Genomic DNA, 23,932 nt, shown 5'->3' with positions numbered 1-23,932 from the left:
TTATTTGTAAGAGGTGTTTACTCATAAAGAAGTAAACTCAGAGGATACGAGAAATGGTCCATCCTCCAGGAACTAGTTAAGATATACAACAGGGAAGGCTGGAAGACATATTCTGTGCACTAAGGGGCAATGGTCTCCCTCAAACTGTTCTCTCTCTCTCTCTCTCTCTCTCTCTCTCTCTCTCTCTCTCTCTCTCTCTCTCTCTCTCCTTTTCTTCCTCTCTCCCCCTCTCTCCCTCCCTCTCTCCTCTTCTCTTCTCTTCTCTCTCTCTCTCTCTCTCTCTCTCTCTCTCTCTCTCTCTCTCCCCCTTCCCCCTCTCTCCCCCTTCACACACACTCAGGGTCACATGCACACAAATAATTGAGACCCTCTAAAGATAAGATTAGTGACCCAGTGGCTAAAGTCAGTAAGGAAACTGGAGTTGAGGATATGAGGAATAGAGAGAAACTGTTTGCTCCCCACGAAGGTATTAGTCACACAAGGGAAGTGACGCCAGTCAGCCTTCCTCTTATGAACCATCTGTGTACTGCTCTATGATCACACAACGTATGTCTGCACGAGTTTGCTGTGAGAAAGAGACTGACAAACCTAAATAAAGCACAGTTTCAGTGTGCGAGTGAGCTGAAATGAGCGGGCCACTGAGCGCTCCATTTCAATCCCTACGAGCAAGACCTGGAGTTCCATGCTAGTAGCCATAGGAGAAAATACTGCACATGCTTCGCCTTCTAAGTACTTTAGCTGACAGAGAAAAATCAGATACATGAAAGTGAGCCAGTAGCATAGAAGATCATAGAAGATATACATTTAAAATTAAGAAAAGGCATTAATTATCTAAGTGAACTTGTTATTCTGCAATTCTTAGAATTTTAGTAGTAGTATGAAATTTTTATTACAAAGGGACTTCCCAAATATTTATTTGGCAATGCCACATGCTTCTCTGGATTTTACCCGTGTAGGACTTTATCCCTGCCACTGACTTCTAATTAGCTACTCTTCCTATTGCCTCAGTAAAACAACTCCGATGAGAAGCAACCCAAACCTGTTTTTAATTTGGGTTCGCAGTTCAAGGCTACACCTCAAAAGGGAAGGAACAGCTGCAGGAACATGCGGTAGCTGACATTGTACCTACAACTAGAAAACAGAGCGATGAGTGTGCATGCTTGACTCCGTTTCTCCTTTTTATACAATCCGAGATCCCTTCCCTGGTAACGCAATCCACAGTGGATGGATTGTCCCGCTTCAATTAACCTAATCAAGAGACTGCTTCACAGGAAAGCTCAGAGGGCTTTCTTCCAGGTGATTCAAAATTAAGTGGCAATTAAGGATAACTACCACGTATCCCCTCCATTAAACCAGCCCTGATAGGTCATAGTAATTCTGACCAACTCATAATATGAGTTACTGGTACTGCTGTTCCCAAAGACTTACACTCAATGAGTTCATTTAAATTATATTAAAGACTACATGAAGACTTAGAAAATTCACTAAGACATTGCTTCCCTTGTCTTAGAACTGGGAACAGATAATTAGACCAATTTCACAGGAAATAAGTCCTTCGTGTTCTTTGACATGAATAGGCTTTGAATTTATTACCTTTACTAACATACTTTACAATTTATTATTGTCTAAGTAAAATGTTATTGGTAGCTTTCCTTTGCATACAAGCATCATTTTATCTTTCTTCTAAAAACGTTGCTTTGAAAAATGCTCAGTATAAAAAGCTTTAAAAAAGGGCAAGGGTATAGGTGTCCCATAGAGCGCTTGCCTAGCCTGTGTTGGGAGTGGATTTCCACCATAGCAAGGGAAAGATTAAAATGGGCCACGTCGTGAAGACAGCTAATTTGGTTTGGTTCATGTTTGCCATTTCTTGGTGCTTAGGATACCGTGCTATATAATAAATGCATGGTAAATATGTGCCTCAGTAAACATATAAGGCTAAGTATGATTAGGATGAACACACAGAAGTCATGTATAGTGTGGCATGCATCAAAGAATAGGTAAATTACAGGGGGACGTTAGAGAACAAAGAGAGTGGGTGATCTCCGGGACTTTAGGCAAACTCATGGTCGCTCCAAAGAGAAACTACCTCTTTCCCATTCTTGATGACAACTCAAATGTCACCGCCCCTGAATAAATCGTTTCCATCTGATTTCCAAGCACATCAGCGGATTCCCAGGGCACATCTAGACAGCATTTCCTGTGACTCAACTGGGCAAGATTTATCACTTCTTTTCATTCTCGTGGTGTATTGTTCATAGAAACAGCGAAGCAGTTTACACAGTGCTCCCACAGCCCAAGTGAACTACAAGCATTTTCATATAAAACTCTCCGTCTCAATTTTTTAAAAGTAGTTTATTAAATATCCACATCTACTGAAGATGTTCCAGCCACACAAAATGTCAGGTAAGAGGACATCTCTGCACATCTCTGTGTTTTCTTTGTTGGAACTGAGGATAATTGTTTTCTCTGCATTGGCAGCAATGCTTTTTAAGTACAAAACAAAACAAACAAGCAAACAAAAACTGTAAAGCAGATGAACCAAAGATGTCTCGAACAGCCATCTATCTGGAAAAAAAAAATGAAATATAAACACACATTGAATCAAACCTGACTCTGTACATGCTGCTATTTCAGTCAATGGTCTTTTTTCTAACATTGTTTTTTTTGGGGGGGGGAACATGTTTAGGCTCCACCATTCATCCACCTGTATGCCGCGGTAATAAAGCACATGAGAGCAACAGATGGAAGTAAATAAAGCTTTATTTTGGCTCACGGTTTCATATGCTTTAGCCCACTGTTTCTTCAACCTTCCTAATGCTGCAGTCCTTAAATACAGTTCCTCATGTTGTGCTGACCCCCTCCCTAGCCATAAAAGTATTTTTGTTGTTACTTCATAACTGCAATCTTGCTACTGTTATGAATCATAGTGTAAATATCTGATATATAATATATCTGATCCCTGAAAGGGTCTCGACCCAAAGGTTGAGAATCGCGGCTTTAGTCTGTGTTTGGCTGCCCCCTTTGCTACGGTGAGGCTGCACTATCGCAGGAGAATGAATTATCTTCCACCTCGTGTTGGTCAGAATGGGGAGAAAATGGGGAACGGAGGAGTGCAGTGGCCAGGCATACCTTTAAAGGCTCCTCAGCAGCACCCTCAGGGCCAGGCCTCAGCTCCCCCCATTTGTAATAATCTTTTCAACCTTAACTTTAGCAATCGATTAAAACACTAGCTAGGGCAGGACCATTCACGGTCCAGCCGCTTCCCGAAAGCTCATCAGCTGGTGGCCAAAGACGGTTCTCAGCGCACATTTCCGACTCAAAGCATAACATTACTTTTATTAAAACCCCAAGAAATACGTTGGCGTTCTAAATGAGTAGTCACCAGGGCACACAGCGGTGTAACAGCATGGTCCGGCGCTTTGCATTTGATGGTTAGTTATTTTGCTCCCCGAGGTCTGCCTGCTGTCTTTTCTGAGCAGACACTCAGGTACCCCAAAATGACATTTGTAACCTTGCCTAAGAAATTAACCCTGATTGGCTGAATCGAAGACCTCACCCGGGCAGGACAGAAGTGAGGGGCAGAGCTAAAGTTCTCAGCTGTTGCAGGAGAGACAGATCATAGGAGAGGTACCACGGGAGAAGGAAGCAACAGATTCATTGTGGCGTAAGGAAGAGCCGCACAGGCCAGGAGGAAGATGACGGATGTAAAATAGCCCAGAGAGAAATGATTAAGGCATATGGGATGGGATGGGAGCTGGGAAGTAACACGATAGCTTAGGTTGGAGATATCTGCCCAGCCCCGGGTAAAATAAGGCTTATTCTGAAATCTATCAGGTGCCTGTGTCTTTTATTAATTATGATTTCAGGTTACATAAAACTGCCATAATATGTATAGGCTTTTAATGCTAAAAATTAATAACCCGTGTATTTTCTGAAACATTTTCTGAACATTTCTGAAACGGCGCCTAACGTGGGGTGCCGTTGTGTTGTAGTGTTATGTCGAGATTACCCAGATCGCGAGACCCCTCCTCAAAAAAGACCACCAGCACTCAATGCAATATACACAGAGTCCTGTCTTACGGGCTCAGAGCTTCGGATCACAGTCCTTCCTGACGGAACAGGATAGGAGAGAGATACCAGAGCTTCAAGGGTAATGGGTTTATAAGGAAGAAATGTAATTAGGGGTAGGGGTCACAGGAAAGTAAGGGAAAAAAACCATAGGCGGGGGTTGTGAGTCTCAGGAATGTTGACCTTCAGGCAGGTTGGGTGGAGGCTGGATCTCAAGGGAAAGTTGTGAGTCTCAGGAATGCAGACCTTCAGGCAGGTGGAGTCCAGGAGGCTGACTCTCCAGGGAAGTTGTTTTATCTCCGAGGATCATTGGGTGTTAATTGTATCTAATTGTTCCGGTAGTTTCTGGAGAGTGCTGGCAGGCCCAGTTTATGACAGTGTGTGATCATTCCCGAAACGCAGAAAGGAGTGGGATTACCTGGAACACAACTTCTCAAAGACCACGGCATTAATTGTAAAATATACATTACGTATAGGGTGTGGCATTAATTTTGCCCCTACAGTAGAAAATACAAATAAATGGCTAATAATGTTTATTATTAAAACCTGTAAATATTATAGTGGTTTTTCATTTAACCCACTATCAAATCAATAAAAGACACAGACGCCTGATAGATTTTTAGATAAGCCTTAGTTAACCTGGGGTGGGCAGATAGTAACTCCCCTAAACTACCTTTTTACCCCCCAGCCTCACATCCCACGCCAACTACTCTAATAATTCCTATCTGGGCTACGTCCCATCCATAATTTCAGAAGTATTTGCTTACGCTTTCCACCTGGGCCACTTTCCTCCACCCATGCCTATCCGGTCATGTGCCTCTCACAGTGCTAACCCACAGTGGCGGCCATGTGCCTCTCACAGTGCTAACCCACAGTGGCGGCCATGTGCCTCTCACAGTGCTAACCCACCGTGACTCTGCTGCCTCTCTCCTTTCCCTGCCACACTTCCTCTTTCTTCCCGTGCCACACTTCCTCTTTCTTCCCATGATCCTCTTTTCCTCCTCCAACCTTGTCCATGCCTACCTCATTTCTGCCTTCCCAGGTGTGTAGGCAACTTAATTTAGCCAGTCAGGGATGATTGAGGAACGTTCCTTATATCACGTGGGTACAGGAGATGCTTCACCATCTATAACAATGCCCAGTGGCAGGTTGGTGACCAGATCTCAGGACACCGAAGTCAGTCAGCATCTGAAAACACAAGGCATGAGGTCCTCCTCCAACACAACAGAACACCCCACCTTAAAACCGAAGGCATTAAACATCCTCAAGGATGGTGGGGTGGGTGTGGGGTGGAGGAGCTGGGAAGGAAGGAAGGAACCAATTTAATAAAGGATGAAATTTAAGAACAAACAAAAATAAAACGCGGAAATTACAACCCTAAATGTGGAAGATGCCCATGGCTGCAAAGTGTTGTGTAAAGAGCTAGGGCTGCACACCCAGGTATAGATGAGTTTAAATGCTGTCTCTGTCCTGTGCTATCATTCATTTTCACCCTCTGAATATAACGCAGGAGAATCATAGCTACTGCCTAGGGCTCTAGAAAGATAAAAAAACAAAACAAAACAAAAGGAAAATAAATGCCTTGCAGGGTACAAGGGAGTCAGCGTGTGCTCAGCACATGCTAGTTTCTTCCTCCTGTTTTACTGTCAGTGCAGTGAGTCTGTGTTTACACACAGTGTGTGTGCTGGTGGCTGGTGAGCCAGTCCACAGTCGATGGTAGATTTAAGAGAGGGCAACAGGCCATAATGTGAAGATATGAGTAAAACAGCTTACACTTCCCAGTAAGGTTGAAACTGAACAGTTTACATACATCACAGGCAAATCTTCAACAGTGATAAACCTGGGCTATGTAGGAAATAAGTGTCATTTTATTTCCTTTAAAGGACAAGGGAGGCAGGAGTGCTAGGGTGGGATGCATAGAAAAGAATTTCTACGGCTATTGTAAAGGCAATTGAAAGCTGATGCTTCTAGAGAAAAGTAAAACCAACGGCTCTTAGGGAAATGTAATAGGGAGATTTAATGTTGGATACAGCCATAAAGATGACAACAGAAATAGCTTGAGAATTCCATGAAGACTGAGCTGTCACTGCTGATCAAAGTATGCACACAGAAGGAAAATTCTGCAAGTGGGTTTTATAATGATGTTCTCCTATAGTCCTTTGGGTTGATGTTTATAGTAATAGCATCTCATGGCTTTTTCTTGTACCTGTGGGTCAGTGTACCATCTCTACAGCATCCCATGTTGTCTTGTATCCCATGTGGCAGTATCCCATGCTGAGACAGATAATATTGCTTTGATGGAGAATTTATGATAGTGTGGTGACATTTCCTTAAGCCTGGAATGCCTGAAGAAAAAAAAAAAAAGAATATCTGTGGCCAGACTATGTGTTGCCATTGTTTAGCTGATGTGTAAATCAGGGTAGTGGGAAAAACAGGATATGAGTCAGCAAAGGATCAGAATACAGGCAGGGATGTTATATTTGCTCGGATATAAAATATGCTGCTGGAGGCTCCACATTTAGGGGTTCTGTTTGGCCATAGGAAGGTCAAATGGATAAGCTTTGCTTAGGGGTAGTCCACTGACAAAGGGAGCTGGAAGTTATTTCTGCCGCTCCTCCCTAGCCCCTGCCTCCCGGTAGACTTCAGTTGTCTTCAGCACATGCCATAACAGATTGCTGCACGATCTTCATCAAGGCATGGTGTTTAATGAAGACATGTCAGGTTGGCTTCAAGCTGAAGAATGACGTAACCCATGAAGGGTAGAACGCTCCAAGAGTGCGGAAGCACGTGCAATGCACACAACTTCAAAAGGCTCCGAGATTCACCAGTCGTGCACGAAAAAGAAAATTATGATAAGGAGTAAAGTTTATAAGAAACTGGTTTGGCTATTTGTTGCTGACTTGAGGAAGCAGTATTTTTTTTAAGTGCAGATTATGGCAAAGAAATTGTATTTAGTGGACAACAAAACTTTCGCTTTTGCAAAAGTGTTGACATCACAAATTCACTTATTATATCTTAGGAATTCATTCCAGTTAGTGCTCAGGACTGGTTACTGGTGGAAATAGAAGGAGAAAAGGCATCATGAATAGTCACTAGCTAAGTTTTCAAGAAAATATGGGAGGGACAATTAGCCTCTCCTAGGGATGAGCCCGCTTTTTTGCTTGTTCAATACAAAGGAGTTCTGCCTTAAAACCAAATACATACAAACAACAAAAACTGACTCGACACCTTGTGCATATACATTTGTGCATGCATATACATGTGTGGGTATATAACAATAGTAATCAAAGAAAAGAGAGTGTCAGTTTGGAGGTGGAGCATAGAAAGGGCTGTCAAGAGGCATGGGGGGAGTAGGAGGGCCGGTATCCGAGAGGGGCTGGAAGGAGGAAAAGAGAAAAGTGTTGTAGTTCTACTTTAATTAAAATGTATTAACTTTTCTTTAAAAGGAGAATATCAATCATACATCCGAACCATCCTATTGCGTAGCGGTGACATATATCATATTCAGATGAATAATAGTTAGCAGTGGGCTTGTCTGCTGCTATGAATGCAGCCATTCAAGCTAGCAGATGTCCATTTTCAGCTTGTTTTGTCTTGCTGATTCATCTGTGACTTCAAATAGTAGCTGATATTCATATCATCTCAAGAATAGAAGCCCGCCCACCAACGGCCTCTACCAGAGCAAAGACTCAGAGCTGAAATGTCTCCACTTGCTGCCCTCCGGGACGTTGTCTCTTTCCTTCCATTCACCATCAAACCACAACAGGACCAAAACATCCATTCCTCCCCCCTCTCCTCTCACCACTAATCACCCTCAAGCAACTATTCAAGCAGTAACTGCACATCTTTAATTGACTCACTTACTTTGCCGAGTGGTGTTTGAATTCATTGTGCAACTTTGATATGCTATCGCATTGTTTTCCACTCCACGGTACAGCTCCGTTCAGAAGATTATAATTAGTATCTGATTTGATGCATAATTATTATCGCATTCTACATTCAGATATATGTACTAATAAGTGTGTTTTTATATAATTAGATGTTAGGTTTAATAATGCTTTGTACCATTCCTAAACTACCCAAAGGTTATTATATGAGTATTTTTAACTTTGGTTCCATAAAGAAGTGGATTGTACTGCCATTGCATTTTTTCCCACTTGAAACAATGAAACATATTCTATTTACTGAAAACTTAAAGAAATACATCAAATATACATTTTATTTGATCTCTAATGTACATATTTGCATAGCCATGACTTATACACATTTATATGTATATATATAATGATGCATGCCTATCTATATGTATGTGTATAACTATTTATGCTGTTAAACATCCTAGAAAATATAAAGAACCCCAGCTTTGGAGATGGATAGACTTACAATTCAACTCCTTCTCTCTTGACTTGCTGGCTGAGGCCCAAGTTCTTAAGTGATAAAATAGCTGCTCTGCATAATAGCTGCTTCATAACTTTCCCACAAAACTTAAAAGTAACAATGTATAAATACCCTAGCAATGCTAAGTATAGGAGAGAGGTCAGTGCTGAAGCTGGAGGGATGGCTTTATCAATAAAGAATATACCACACAAATATGAGGACCTGAGTGATATGCCCAGAACTCACATAAAAAGCCAGGCATGGCCGTGTGTCTCATTAATCCCAGTGCTGGGAAACCAGAGGCAAAGGAATTCCAGGGAGTTGCTGGCCATCCTAGTCTTGCTGAGTCAGCAAACTCCAGGTTCAGTGAGAGACCTTATTGCAAAAAAAAAAAAAAAAAAAATTAAGGTGGAACGTCTGTTGGACAAAAGACTTGGAAGATTAGAGCCACATCTAATCTAAATGCCCTTCCTAAGAACTACTTTGCATAGTACCAGAAGGTGATATGAAAGCTGCCAAGAGAGCAAAGCAGTATCCCTACAGAACCGTGACACCAATGAACTACAAGGACCAACTTGGCAAGGTATCTGTACAGTTGTGATAGTGGCACTTGTGTCTTGGAAGTAACCAACAGATGTCTTATTGGGCTTGAGATCCACTCAACAGAAAATAAATCATATCTGGTTCTGTAAACTCTGCCCACTACCTAAACCTAATGAGAGTGCGCATCTTAGAGAAGAACCTACTGCTATCACTTTAGCAGACCTGTATAATCGTGATTGCATTCTAAATACTTACCCTTATACCCACAGATTTGTGTAGCTCTCACCCGTTATCAAAGAAGCCTCCCTTTGCAATAGACAGGGACCATAACAGAAAACTACCACTGATCAAAATATACAGGATTACTGAGCGTGGGGTGCTGAGCCCCAGCAGATACATTATAACACAACTCTTTAACCTAAATCTCAGGGAACGTCACTGCAGAAGAGGTAGAAAGATTGTCAGAATCAGAGGAATGGGAAGTTTGCTATGAGACTGTGTCTCCTAAAAATGAAAAGGAATCCACAGCAACAGGGCTGCCTAAATAAGACCCAAACAGTGACAACACCAATAGACACACTGATGTGGAAGGAAGAACTCTCAAGAGACCCCATTCATAGACAAAGAACGACAGGCGACAAACGGCAAGTGAGAGAGGGAGAATCACTTTTCCCCATGCATGAGCCCCTTGCTTGATTTCCTAATACCACACAGTAAATCCCCAAACAACCAACACTAAATGTGTAACAATAACAAAGTAAAGGAGTCCATGAATTTGAAAGGAAGTAAGGAGGGGAAAATGAGAATTGTTAGAAGTAGAGGACACAGGATGGGTTGGAGGGACGAATGATGTCTTAGTTGCTTTTCTATTGTTATATAGATACCATGTCCAATGCAAATTATAGAGGGGGAAAAAAAAGAGTTTATTCGGAGCCTCTGGTTTCCGAGGGTGACTCCATGGTGGTAGAAGTAGGCAAGAAGTAGCAAGAGGCAGGCTTCCAGAACAACGCTGAGAGCTCGCATCTCAAAGAGCAAGCAGAAGGCAGAGAGAGAACGCAATGGGGATGGTGAGAGGGTTTTTAAACCTCACACTGGCTCCCAGGGGCACACTTTCTCCAACAAGGCTACACCTCTTAACACCTCCCAAACAGCCACCAAATGAAAGCCAAAGTATTCAAACGCATGAGCCTATGAGAGCCGTTCTCACTCAAGCCACCACAAAAGGAGGGGGAGAATAATATAATTATACTTTAATTAAAATTTTAAAATTGTTAAGGGAGGGGGAAAAAAAAAAGCAAAGGTGAGGAGCGATTGAGAAAAAAAAAACAACTCCAGACTTCAACTTTTAGATTCCACATGCATACAAACAAAGCTATTTATACCCATGTGCACATATGCACTCACACATGAACACACACGTAAACATATGCATACATACACACACCCCCTGCAAAAAAATGAAAAAAAAGTTTGGTATTCAATTTTCACTTTCTTTTAGGTGATTTTTCTTTCCCACTAAGTCTGGTCCCTGAGCCCATGATGATCTAGGCTCCTACCACTTACCAGGACCTCTCCTACTGCTGGCAGAACACAATGGCATCATGATGGGGCCTGGTGACAGCTGCCGTGCTTGTCACTGAGGGACTTCTGGGAGCTTTCTGCTTTCTTTACCCTGACAGCTAAAGAAAATGGAAAAAAATTTTTTTCTTTTTTTAAAAAGCTGTCTGGGATATTTTTGAGAAAGTGTCACAGAGCAAAGTTTTAATGTTTCTCTGATCTTTTCAAACTTACTTACTGCTTACCAGTCATCCAAGAAGCAAGCACAGCCCACAGTTCTGTTCTGCCGTGGCAATTTCTATAACATCTCTTGCGAGACAATTATCTGTTTTGTGGTTTTGTAAATAATGATGATGATGATGATCTAATTTGTATACAGATGAGATATTAAAAATAAGGAAAGAGCATTCTCTAATTCGACCTTTGCAATTAGGAAAAAAATTCCTTTTGATGTCTCCCTCAAACTTTATCAATTTTCATCAGCATAATTTTTTTTTTAACAAATTAGACCTTTCATTCCTCGCCTACTCACTCATTTTGAGTTCACCCAGTTTCCAATTTGATGCATTACTTTTAAAGAAAACAGAGGATGCCAGCGACCGGTCACGTGTTTCCCAAATCAAGGTCTTAATTTCAATTATAGCAGTGGAAAAGCCAAGTATAACCTGAGTAAATACAAAACATCTGATCGTCACAGCATTGAGATTGGCCAGATCGCAATCAACGGGTACTTCCTTCTCCCTAATTTTTATTCCACTTGAGAATTGCCCGCGATAATTGGACGCAGGTCCTCTTGACAAGGTAACATTATCTCAGAGTTTACAATTTTGTTAACCTCTCGTGATTAGCGAAAGGAGCATGCCGAGCCCTCCACTGATTGCTCTGGGCTGGGAAGGTTTCCTTCCTGTGGCATCAGCATGTCTGGGTTGTATTAAACGTGGAAGATACAGCAGCGTAACCACCGAAAGCAGCTGCGGTACCGTCACAGAGGAGGCACCGTGAAGGAGCCTCAGTGAAGTCACACTGTGGCATCGGAAGAACAGTGCTGACCCTAAAAATCAAAACCACCACATAACTGAGAAATGCCTTCAAATAAATTCAAGTAAAATTATGGAATCAAGAAACGTAGAGGATCCAGACTGATCTGATTGAAAAAGCACCTCCATAGCTAAGTCTCATAACCAAAGATGGAAAAAATATTACAATTAAATTGGATAATTACTTTTCGGATCTGATCTAGCGCTCGCAATAATAAAGTGGGAAGTTTTAGATAATCACTTTTCTAGTTATAAGTAATGAGCTAATGGAATCTCAGACTGAGAACAGTGACTTTTAAAGAGACCTGAATCAAATTATAATGGGACTAAATATAGAACTAAAGTTAGATAAGAACTCAAGATATTAGTAAAGTCATTATATATTTATAGTATGTCTAAAAGCCATGATAAACATCATACTGTTTTAATCATTGCTGTAAGAAGAAATATTTAGGATACGAAATTCAGTTACTGGGGAAATGTTTAGAACTCTCTTCTACCTCTGTTTTCTTTCTTTCTTTTTTTTTTCTTTTTTCCAACTTTGAAAATAACTTTTACATTCTTCCTTGAATATATTTTGAAAACAATAATGGGAAATAAAATTAACTTCTAACATTTTAGATTAGTGTTTCGAGGTTCTGTGCACTTGGAAGGATGTTCACAGTATATCATGAAAATAAAGCCTTTCCCTATAAGCAGTTGGGAAAGTCTACGTTGCAGTTCAAATAATGCAAAGGCCATCACCTCCCAGACAGTGGGCTGTGTGTAGCTTCCTATCCTATCTCAAAAAAAAAAAAAGAAAGAAAGAAAGAAAAAGAAAGAAAAGAAAAGAAAGAAGGAAAGGTAGGAAGACAGAGGTAACGATAGTTCATACTGTCTTTGGATGATTATATACATGATAATATGAGAGATGATGCTAATTCTCTAACGGTGTCTCCTATATTCAGGAAAGGCGGATGCATGAAATGGCAGAGATGCTATCCCGCTTCACTGACCATAGCTACATCAAGATAAGCACAGGAAAGCACGATAAATATATTCAGTTTACAGCCCTGGGAGACGGCTCCTGAGGGTGATGATCAAGGGACTGTGCAGTAAGCACAAAAAAAATCTTTGTCCTGTTCCCGGGTGTGTTACCTACATGGCTAATGCAAACAACAGACCGCTTATAAGGGAAGAAAATACGGAGGGGGTTAGTTGGTGGTGATTTCTCGGTACAAAAGTTAGACAGAGAAGGCCCATTAGAGGTGGCGGGCGTAAGAACTTCCTGAGCTGTGTATGCTCAGCAAGGGGAAGGGTGGGAGGGACACAGCAAACGGAATCAAACTTAAAGCATGCTGGCGTTTGTGAGTCGTGTGCTCTGCGTGTGGTGGAGAAGCTCTGGGAGGCGTTGGTGCAGAGACCCACTCACGCTCTAACAGGATTATTATGGACGCTGAGCTGCAGACGGAATGAAGCAGAGCTGGAGCCAAAACAAGAAAACCAAGGTCAGAGGCTAGGCCGGCCTTCCGAGAGCGAGATGGTGGAGGTTCTCGACTCTGTCGTTCGCTCTGAGAGAGGCAGCACAAGAACTGCTTTAGACGTGAAAGTTCCAGACCCTAGCGTCTAACCCTTACAGCCCTGTGACTTAAATAGCGTTGCCATTTAGTAGATGAAGAAACTATGGCTCTCCCCATATTACTCAGCAAGTGGGAGATGGAGACGCAGATGTAAGTCTATTGGTTTCCCCGACTACAATATTTTCATACATATTTGAAAATGTTTCGTAGTAATTAGCATCACTGCATCCACAGGTTGTATCAACAACTACACTTAAGGTGATTTTTTTTTTAAGGGGCAGGGGATAAAATGAAATAAAAGGGGCGGAATTTTTCCATTCATCTGGGCTCTTTATTTTTCTGTGGGCCTTGTATACGAGTCAAAGCAAGAAACTTATTATTTCATAAATGGTTCTTAAACCTTCCCAACCTGACCCTCAAAGCAGCAAGTTGGATAATAGATCACACATCACTCAGTCTCTAAATATCTTCAAGCAACCAAACAAATACATGGCTGGCTGCACCTGCTCCTGTGTTCACCTGGGGCACTCCTGGGGGGAATCCCAGAGATGCTTAGGCCAGACCTCCCAAAGCGTTGGCCGTATTAAAACACTGTGTACAAGGAAAAAAAAATTCACAATCTGTCCACCAGGCTTCTTAATTATATAGAAATCAAACACTGATGAAAACTAGGACTTAAAGGAACCCTGCTTCCGTGGTTATCACAAAGACGTCTTGGCTTGAGGTACCGAATTTAGTACTTTTTGGATTGCAGTTAATTTGCACTTTTCTTTGTAGCTTAGGAATAAAGTCACCCAGTGGAGGAACAGACAAAAGTGGAAGCACGAATTACAAGATTAGAATCTCAGTCCATCGGTAAGACTCTGTTGCTGAAGACAACACACACTTTGATGACAGGGCAGGGAAAAGCCAAGTTGGTACTGGAGAGGAAGCTTTCAAGGCAAGCCTTCATGCTCCCTCACTATGCTGTGTGGGCTGATGGGAGGGTGGGGATGGGGAGATCATCAAAGCCTCACCCTTGAGCTAAAATAATAAAAGGAGTGGCAAGATATGCCCATAGGTGCAATAGCATATAAATGGTCAGGAAGGAACCCATCACTTTCATTTTTCTTAACTTAAATTTATTTTTAAAAATATATTCACTTTACATCCCAATTGTAGCCCCCTTCCTCCTCTCTTCCTGGTCCCACCCTCCCCCTCTTTCCTCCCTCTCCCCTCCCCTTAGTCCTCAGAGAAGGGGAGCCCTTCTCCCCTATCAACTGACCCCAGCCTATCAAGTCTCATCAGGACTGCCTGCATCCTCTTCCTCTGTGGCCTGGTAAGGCCACACTACCAGAGGGAAGTGCTCAAAGTGCAGGCAACAGAGCCCATGGCAGGGAGAGCCCCTGCTCCCCTTAATAGGGGACCCATATGGAGACTGAACTGCCTGTCAGCTACATATGAGAGGGGGGAGGTCTAGGTCCTTTTCACGCGTGGTCCCTGTTTGGTGCATCAGTCTCTGCTGTCCTCCCCCATGCCACACCTGCCCCTACCACCCCCCACCCCCCGCTGCCCAGATGTGTTGGCTGTGTTGGTCTTCTTGTGGAGCTCCTGGCCCTTCTAGGTTCTTCTATCCTACTATTCTTCCATAAGACTACCTGCCCTCTGCCCAAAGTTTGGTTGTGAGACTCAGGCCCTGCTCTGATCCCCTGCTGGGTGGAGTCTTTCCGACAACCTCTGTGGTAGGCTCCAATCCTGTTTTTTCTCTTCAATCACTTCTGATGTCTTTCTATTCTACTTGCCCTTCTGAATGAGAATTAAGCATCCTCCCTGGGGTCCTTCTTGTTATTTAGCTTCTTTAGGTCTGTGGATTGTAATATGGTTACCCTGAATTATATGGCTAATATCTGCTTATAAGTGAGTATACACCATGTGTGTCCTTCTGGGTCTGGACTACTCCACTCAGGATGTTCTTTCCCAGCTCCATCCAAGTTCCTGCAAATTTTATGATGTCCTTGTTTTTGATAGCTGAATAGTATTCCATTGTGTAGATGTACCACAATATCTTTATCCATTCTTCGGTTGAGGGACATCTGAGTTGTTTCCAGTTTCTGGCTATTACGAATAATGCCACTGTGAACACAGTTGAACAAAATGTCCTTGTTGTACAGCGGAGCATCTTTTGGGTATCTGCCCAGAGGAACTCATTGCTTTCTAACTGGATTTAAGGCCTACACGACAGGAGAAAATGCAAGCCTAGCACTGAAAATCTAGCCAAGAACCCATGGTTGTAGAATCATAGGACCCAAGAGTTTATTTACAACTATTGTTTTATTAAATGGACAGGGTGGCAAACAGCTGTCAAAATTCCTCCCACTGCAGCAACAGATTCGTGCAGATCTCAGACCTCATCAAAGAAGTTTGTGCGGTGGATAATGGTAAATCCTGAAAGCCACAACTGGCCAAAGTACAGAAAACAGCTATCTGTGGAACACTGTGCCACACAAGAGACATCTATATCAACATCACACACACACACACACACACACACACACACACACACACACACACACAGAGTCCAAAGAGGCAGCAACAAGACTGTAAAAGCTAGAAGTGAGAGAGGACTGAAGTAAAGCAGTATTTTCTGGACTTGGCAGGACTACTGCAGGCTTTAGCTCACAGCAGCTACAGTTGGCCACCCAAGACCTGGTCAAGAGCAACCTAGCATGATGAGGAAGAGCCTCGCAAGACCCCACCCCAAGCTGAGGTGCTATTGACAGGTGATGGCGGCACCCCCATGCTGCAGTTAATGGCCCCACATTCATGAGGATACCGGAAGCACAAATTGGAGTTAAAAGGGGATAAGAGTGAACCCAGGAGTTAGGGAAAGGAATGGGGAGTAGGTGTGATCAATATACATTGTATATATACATTTTTTGAAAGATTTAACAAAATTAATTTTTTAAAAAAAGAATATCAGTCTGTATTTACTTCTGATTAGATGTGGAGTTGAGAATGTCATTGCCAGCCAAATCATCCTGTCACTGTGGTCACTCCATTTCATAGGCCTGGCACTTCAAATTTCACTTCCAGGGCACAGGACCAGGATGAAGGAAAAACCACAGTGGCTCAGACACTCCAGAGGCTCCAACTATTGCTGTGGTGCTGCACTCACTGTCCCTGCGCTGGTTATCACAAGTTTGGTTTAACAAGATAAAATAAAAATAAAAATAAAAACGAGGCTGGAAAGATGGCTCATGAGCAACAGTACAGTCTTCAGAATCCATACTTTAAAAATACAGTGTCTGAGGCCTCTTATCACTGGGAGGCAGAAACAAACACCTGAACTTGCTGACTAGCCAGGCTGACCAAATCAGCAAGCTCTGGGTTCAGAGAGAAATGTTGTCTAAAAGCAGAAGACGGAGGGTGAATGAGGAGAGAGCATCTGACACCAAGTTCTGGCCTCCACACAGATGTGTACACACACACACACACTCATACATGCACACACACACATGCACACATATACATGCACACACACATGCACACACATGCATGCACACGCACACCACAACACTATACAAAAGGCTAGAGAGACGAGATTAGCTTTCAGTTCTTCCACTTTCTGTGACAACAGAATTATGACTGTGAAAGTCCCATGACTCTTTCTCCCGGCTTCACCATCTGAGTGACAAAGGCCTTGGAAGAGCATTAAAATATGATTAACAGAAGCCTTCCACGCCCCTCCCTTTCAACTATGTGCCTGCAATCGCCGATATCACTACAAAGGTAGCCTCCTTCCTGCCCCTCCAACCCCCACCCGCCAAAGGAGCAGCCTAAACAGGAAGCCACTGAAGAGAACTCTTTTTTTTTTTTTTAAAGTGTGATAAGGATGCGGAAGTGAGCTCTCCACAGCTGATAGCTTATGGCTAGGGTGCGGGAGGGGGGCAGCTCAGCTCTATCTAAGGGACAGACCACTGAGAGTTTGTCTGTGCTCCCGAGAGTATATTGATAACACCAAATGGACCGTATTTTTTTCATTTTATTTTTTGAGGGGAGGGGAGGTCACATGGAAGGACTGGGAAATGAGTGTGATCAGGGTGGGTACATGATGTGAACTTCCCAAAGAATCAATAAAATTATTACATTGGATATATATGTATATGTATATATGTATACATATATACTCAGGTGATATATTGATGCACAAAACCCTAAAACAATCATCTCCATCAGAGACACATCAAGAGACTTAAAGAAATCCAGCTATTTGTTGAAGTTTAAAATCCAAAGCAGATCTGCTTAGACCAATGACTTTTAAATATGTCTTGAACTTTCCCTGCCTGTTAAGGTGAAGTGTTTTAGGCTCAATGTCTTGAAAACAACTGCACAACGCTGAGACTCAAAGTCCGAGTCGCTGGAGAACAGTGTCATCCAGGAGCTCCTCACAGTGCCTGCCCGAGTCACAAGCGAATGCACTGGAACGGTCCTTGGCTGGCTGGTCAGAACGGAGGCAACCCTGCAGAACAGGATGTGCTCCTTCCTTGAGGTGACAGGTTACACACTGAGAGGTTATTTTTTTTTTCATCCCTATTCAAAACATTTCATTTCTTGCCAAACTAGACGTAAGGGGAAGAAGTAAGGTCTGCCCTCAAAGGCTCCTCTGAGACTGAGACCGGAGAATAGCCGGACACACACGCAGTATGAAAAATCTAAATTAAACAATAGCTTTGCAAGGGGCACCTCCCCATGTGACTTTGAGTCAGAGTAAAGGGAAGTTCACAAAAAATCAAAGCAGTAAAAGGGATCTTTATTTGGAAAGTACTCATTAGCCAGGCAAAGCCAAGCTTTAAGGATTAGATCTATAAGCAAAAATCCTCCTGGCTGTGAAACTAGGGCTTTGATTTCGACTGGCTCGTAAAATAAATAGTAATATCCCCTTACAGCTCTGGGTTACTTTCCAGTTTACAAAGCACCTTCGCATAAATTATTCTACTCCACACAACATGCTTCCTAGGTACTGAGGTCTGACTATTCACTCTTGCGGGGTGGGGAGTGGGGTAGGGGCGGGGGGTGGGGAGCAGGGGAGTTAGGAAACTGAGGCACAGTGAACAGACAGAACTTTCTCAAGAACACATGGTTAGTAAGGAGAACAGAAAGTGGGCACAATAGTGTCACATGCCTTTTTTTTTTTTATTTTAAAAAGGCTTTTTACGTATACATTTATATTATTACACATATATAAAATAAACTGCATACAACAAGAAGAACCACGAAACCATCAGGAATTATATTGTTACATTCATAGTGTTTTGGCTATTTGTGTTTGGCAACCTTGAAGAAAACACCTCTCAGCACTCCTGGAGGCAGAGGCGGGTGGATCACTGTGAGTTCGAGGCCAGCCTGGCCTACAAAGAGAGTCCAGGACAGCCAGGGCTACACAGAGAGACCCTGTCCCAGAAAAACAAAGCAAAAAGGAGAAAACGGACACAGCTACTCAGGTGTGTTTCCTCCCCACAGTCAGTAGACTGTCTCAGAATTATTACGAATTTTTCTGTGTTCACTGGGGGAATTCTAAAAAGGCCCTAAGAGCACAAAAGAAGAAATAGATCAGACTCAGACAGTGGCAATCTCTAAAGCTGTTTTCTTTCTTTCTTCTTCTTTCTTTCTTTCTTTCCTTTCTTCCTTCCTTCTTTCTTCTGATCTTTTCTATTTTCTTTTTTTAATTAATTAATTTATTTATTTATTCACTTCATATCCGGATCATAGGCCCTCCCTCCTCTCCTCCCGTTTCCACCCACTCCTCTCCCTCCCCTATTCCTCAGGAAAGGGGAGCCCCCCACCCTCACCCACCCCCCCAGCTCACAAGCTGCACTAAGACTGAGCGCTTCCTCTTCCCCTGTGGCCTGGGGAGGCAGACCCATTAAGGGGGAAGTGATTTTTTTTTTTTTTTTTAAAAAGCATACAACAGAGTCCATGTCAGAGACAGTCCTTACTCCCCTCACTCAGAAACCCACATGGAGGCTGAGCTGCCCATCTGCTGCCTCTGTGTAGGGGACTTAGGTTCAGTCTATCGTGTTCCTTATTTGGTGCTTCGGGGTCTCCTCTCTGCAAGCCCCCTCTGGGCCCTGGTTCGTTGGCTTTGTTGGCCTCCCTGTGGAGCTCCTGTCACCTCCAAGTCTTTTCTCCTTCCCCACACTCTTCCACAAGACTCTCTGTGCTTTGCCCAGTGTTTGACTGTGAGTCTCTGGGTTTGTTTGGCTCTGCTGCTGGGTATATATATCCACTCAGAGGACAGCTGTGCCAGGCTCCTGTCTGCAAGCGTAGCCAAGCATCATTAATAGTGTCAGGGGTTGGCTCTCTCCCTCGGGGTGGGTCTCAGGCTGGGCCAGGCATTGGTTGGACAATTCCCTCAATCTCTGCTCTATCTTTATCCCTAGACATCTTGTAGGCGGGGTAAATTTTGGGTCAAAGTTTTTAATGGGTGAGTTGGTGTTCCCTGCCCTCTGCTATGAGTCCTGTCTAGTTAGAGGGTAGCCTTGTCAGTCTCCATGAGTCCTGTTACTAGGATTCTTAGCTAGAGTCACCCCTGTATCCTCCCAGAAGCCTACCGTGTCACATCTCTAGCTTGTCACAGAGACGCCTGCGACCACTGTTTCTCTTCTCTCTGCAAGTCCTCCGTCCTCTTGCCACCCCCCCCCATGTCTGATCTCCACCCTCCTTTTTCTCTGCATCCCCTCTCCTGCCTTCTTCTCTCTCTTCAAACCACTTCCTCTGAGGATGATTAAATATAACTCAGAAGGGGAAATAGAATAGACAAGCTGTTTTCTGTATGTTCTGTGACAGTAGCAAGGATTTTAGTCTGGGAATGTAGTTCAGAGTTTACCTAAGACGCACAGGGCCCTATATTCTATTTCAAGCATTAAAAGTAGAAGGGAGAGGAGGTACAGGGAAAGAAGGCACTAAGAATATTTTGAAGACTAGCAAAACTATTTTTTAAGATTAATTTATTTTTATGTTCCTGAGTGTTTTGCCTGCATATTTGTATATGCACCATATGCCTGCAGTGCCCATGGTAGCCAGAAGAGGGCGCACTGAATCCCCTCAAACTGGAGATAGCTCTCATATGGTATTCTTAACCACTGAGTCATCACTTCAGTCCCATAAAAGAATTTTTACTTTTGAACTTTGCAGTAGTTAATACCAAAGGCCAAAGAAACAGTGTGTACAAAAAAAGCTTTGTTGATATAAGTAGTTAAATAAATAAATGTTCCATGAGCAGTTTCCAAGCATAATTAAATCTCTGCTAAAATACTAAATATTATGATACACCATGTTGAAAACATGTGACATTTACTTGTAGTAACCAGAGTTAGTCTTTTGGTTGGTTGGTTAATTGGCTTGCTAGTTGGTTGTCTCTATTCACAAAGATGAGCTCTGATAAAGCAGAGAGCTATGGCAAGTAAGACACTGCTTTTTGAATACTGCCTTTAAGAGACTTATACATTTTATTTAGCTACTGACAACTTTATATGATTGAGGTGGGGATCAGTTTTGGCTTTGTGCCTTAGTACAGAGGCAACCTTGAAAAGCAAAGCATTGGAAGATGTGGAATTCTTAGTTTAAAAAGAGGAACAACGTTGTGGAGCCTGCTGAGTTACCATAGTTAGTTTCTGTCTGTACGGAAGCCCTTTTCAGCTCTCAACACTGAGTAGGAGGCTATGGGAGAACAGTACTTGAGATGCCAATCATTAACTAATGTTCACACTCACTTCAAAGAAATCTCCTTGTGAGAAATGGTGCCCATGTCCTATCCTCACGGAAAATTGCTGCCCTATTCAGAACTCACTCATAACTCAAGCAAATTGGACTTCTTTGGCCTGGAAGTCTAGAAATTAGCCTTCTTAGTTGAGATAGCAAAATAAAGTTCATGGGTTAGGAGTATGACATCAGGGCTGGACCCCAGGCCAGCACGAGTTACATCCAAACAAAAGATAAAGGGCCATAGGACAGCTATAGAAAAGGCTGTAAGGAGAAAGCACAGGACTGAATGAGTGAGCCAAGAAAAGCAGAGCCAGGGGTCACCGGTTTCACCATTTCTATTTTCCTTCCTGCTTCGAAACTGTTTAGAGAAGCCCTGATATCCTATCAGCCCACTCTGGTCGTCAGCATCTAAATGCATGTCCATCCCTCTAAAACAGAGAGCCTTAAATATGGCAAACGCAGAAAAGGGCAGGACATTGTTATAATAAAGAGGTGGCATTCTAATAAAAATATGGGAAAGTTGAAGGACAAACTAAAACACCACAGTGAGCATAAGATCATAGCTGGGCTAGGCTAGCCCGGACCCTCAGCCAAAAACAATCTTCCTTAAAAAGCAGAGAGCTCTTGACAGTGACAAAGGCATTTATGAAAATATCTGCAAAAGGCCAGGGAACACGCAAACCACCAGAAGTAAGCTCTAAAACAGTCAGTCAGATCTTTCAAAGAAATAAGGAAGAAATGTGGTGAATCAATTTCCAATTTCTGAACTCCTTTGAAACGCATTTTCTGCCATTCTGTGAAAGTAACGGTTAATTTAACTTAAAGTCCAAAAATCAAGTGTGGCTTTGATACCTGGTTAGTTGATGTCAGTTTCTGGCTTCTCAGGTCATCACCAGTTAAAGTCCTGGTTGTAAGACTCAACATAGATTTCCTACTTCATGAATTAAATCCAAAGGGAAGAATTATCTTACAGCAGACATAGCCAGTTTTAGTCACTGATGTTGATTATTGGCTCTACCATTTCTGTTTAAACAATTTGATATAAGAAGATTTAAAAAAAAAAAACAAGATGCAGAGGCATATGTCTTTAATCCCAGCACTTGGGAGGAAGGAAGATCTCTGTAAGTTCAAAGCCAGCCTAGTCTATATAGTGAGTTCCAATACAGACAGGGCTACCCTGTCTTGAAAATACAAAAAATTTTTAAAAACACTAAAAATAAGACACATGTGTTATTTGTTTTAAACTCCAGGGTTTTATTTTGCCTTACAAAATACATGCATAAGTGAATTTTTTCTAATTTATTATGTATACAGTGTTCTATCTGCATGTCATTTCTAACTTTTTGAGCCTCAGTTCAAATAGTACCTATACTGGGAATTTCACTCCCAATTTGTCTGCCTCTAATTAAACCCCACATCCCTTTAAAACATAACCATGCATAATCTGCAATACTGATCACTACTGCAGAGTTCCCTATAAAGGCAGGTACTTCTATCTAGCACAGTACTAGAGCCACAATGATGACCCTATACATGTTTCATGAATAATAATTTAAAAAATAACTGAATTGTTGAGAATCAGATAAGCAAGAAAAGGCAGCAACCTTAGGTGCTGAAAATAGTGGGTTCTTTCAAACTGAAAAAGGTTTTGTGTGGTGACAAGGGAGAATTGTTCATCCTACATCATCTTAGGAGCTTGAGAACGGATTTATTTAAGACCTGGATGTCTTAGAAATATCATAGCCTGCACTTCATCAACTCAGAAGTAAAGGAGTGCAGTCACTCTCTTTGATGCTGATCTAACACATGGCTGACATGCATGTGCATATGAGTGCATGTGCACACACGTGTATGCACAAACACACATGCATGCACACCTTCATTAGATCTATCGTCTCACTGCTTTGAGCACAACACACCCAAGATGGTATACCATTGATGTTCTACTGAGGATTTAAAGTGACTAAATTTTAATTTCAGAGAAATGAAAAATCCACTTCACAAGTTGCACGAGTGTGAAATTTTAACAGACGATGATAAATAACTTATCACATCTCTGGGGCCTGGCTTATGCTGCATTCTGTTGGGCAATAGATGAACAGCCTGGCCTCATGATTTAAACGCAAGCCTCAGATGTATGCAGCATGCCTATGACTCTGAGTGAGAGGCTTTAATTCATGCCCAAGTCACTGTTATACAACCTGAACTCCAAGCCAGTTCTGTTACTGTCACTGGCACGGCATCTTGGTGGAGCAACTGGAGAAGAGAAAGGCCCATTTCTCCATCACCATGGGTTCTTTTCCAATTCTAAGTAAATTTGGATTTGAATCATTGGTCAAGAGTGCCACGGGAGCCTGGGGAAGTATCTACAAGTAATTGAAAACCAACAAGAATCTAATGGTTTTTTAAAGGCTAAAGGGAACATGGGAGATGATAAAAGGTGATGTGCTTTCTCAACAAAGGGATCAGAACCTGACTACAACAGAGCTTGTCTCTCATGCTCACCCCTATCACCACCTGAGTCCAATAATCCTGAAACAAGCTGCTCTGTATAATGGCTAGGTCACCCAACCGTGTGCTTGAAAATGTCAAACTGCTAGTAAAGAATCATCATTCCCGACCTGGTTTTATTAGAGACAAATAGAGTTCAGTTCTATGGTGGACTAAAGGTTACCCCCTTTGAAGTATCACTGGGGTGAAACTCTTGGAGATTTCCTCTGGGTTTGTTGTTGTTGTTGTTGTTATTGTTGTTTTGGGGGGAGCAGTTATTTTGGGTTTTGGGTTTTGGTTTACTATAAGGATTGAGCAAGATGGCTAAATGTAACTAAAAATGATTTGCTTATAGTTTTCTGGTAGTGGTGGTCACTCTACTGTATTTGGTATAATTGATGGAGAAGATAAAAATGACTCTGGGATTCCATTTTACACCCATCAGAATGGCAAAGGTCAAAAACTCAAGTGACAGCTCATGCTGGCGAGGATGTGGAGAGAGGGGAACACTCCTCCGTTGCTAGTGGGAGTCAAACTTATACAACCACTTTTGGGAAT

The 23,932-nt window shown here is 42.4% G+C and overlaps 1 long non-coding RNA gene across 4 annotated transcripts in view; it reads right to left on the bottom strand.

The window, feature by feature from the left end:
* Window positions 1–23,932, bottom strand: part of LOC311604910 — a 55,519-nt gene that overhangs the window by 15,886 nt on the left and 15,701 nt on the right. Inside the window, exons 1-3 of one of the 4 annotated variants that reach the window (XR_014781740.1) lie at window positions 10,552–10,654; window positions 8,692–8,820; window positions 2,745–5,256 (exon numbers count right to left, since the gene is read on the bottom strand). The exons of 1 other annotated variant lie outside the window; for it this stretch is intronic. This is a non-coding gene — a long non-coding RNA (uncharacterized lncRNA). Of the gene's footprint in view, window positions 1–2,744; window positions 5,257–8,691; window positions 8,821–10,551; window positions 10,655–23,932 lie in introns of those variants that run through there. 2 more of the 4 variants (XR_014781741.1, XR_014781739.1) reach the window with 2 other exon arrangements.

The sequence above is a fragment of the Acomys minous genome, assembly GCF_964271855.1.
Source record: "Acomys minous genome assembly, chromosome: 9".
Classification (NCBI taxonomy): Eukaryota; Metazoa; Chordata; class Mammalia; order Rodentia; family Muridae; genus Acomys; species Acomys minous.
Note: the sequence above shows the minus strand (reverse complement) of the source record. Positions and strands in the feature narration are given on the sequence as shown.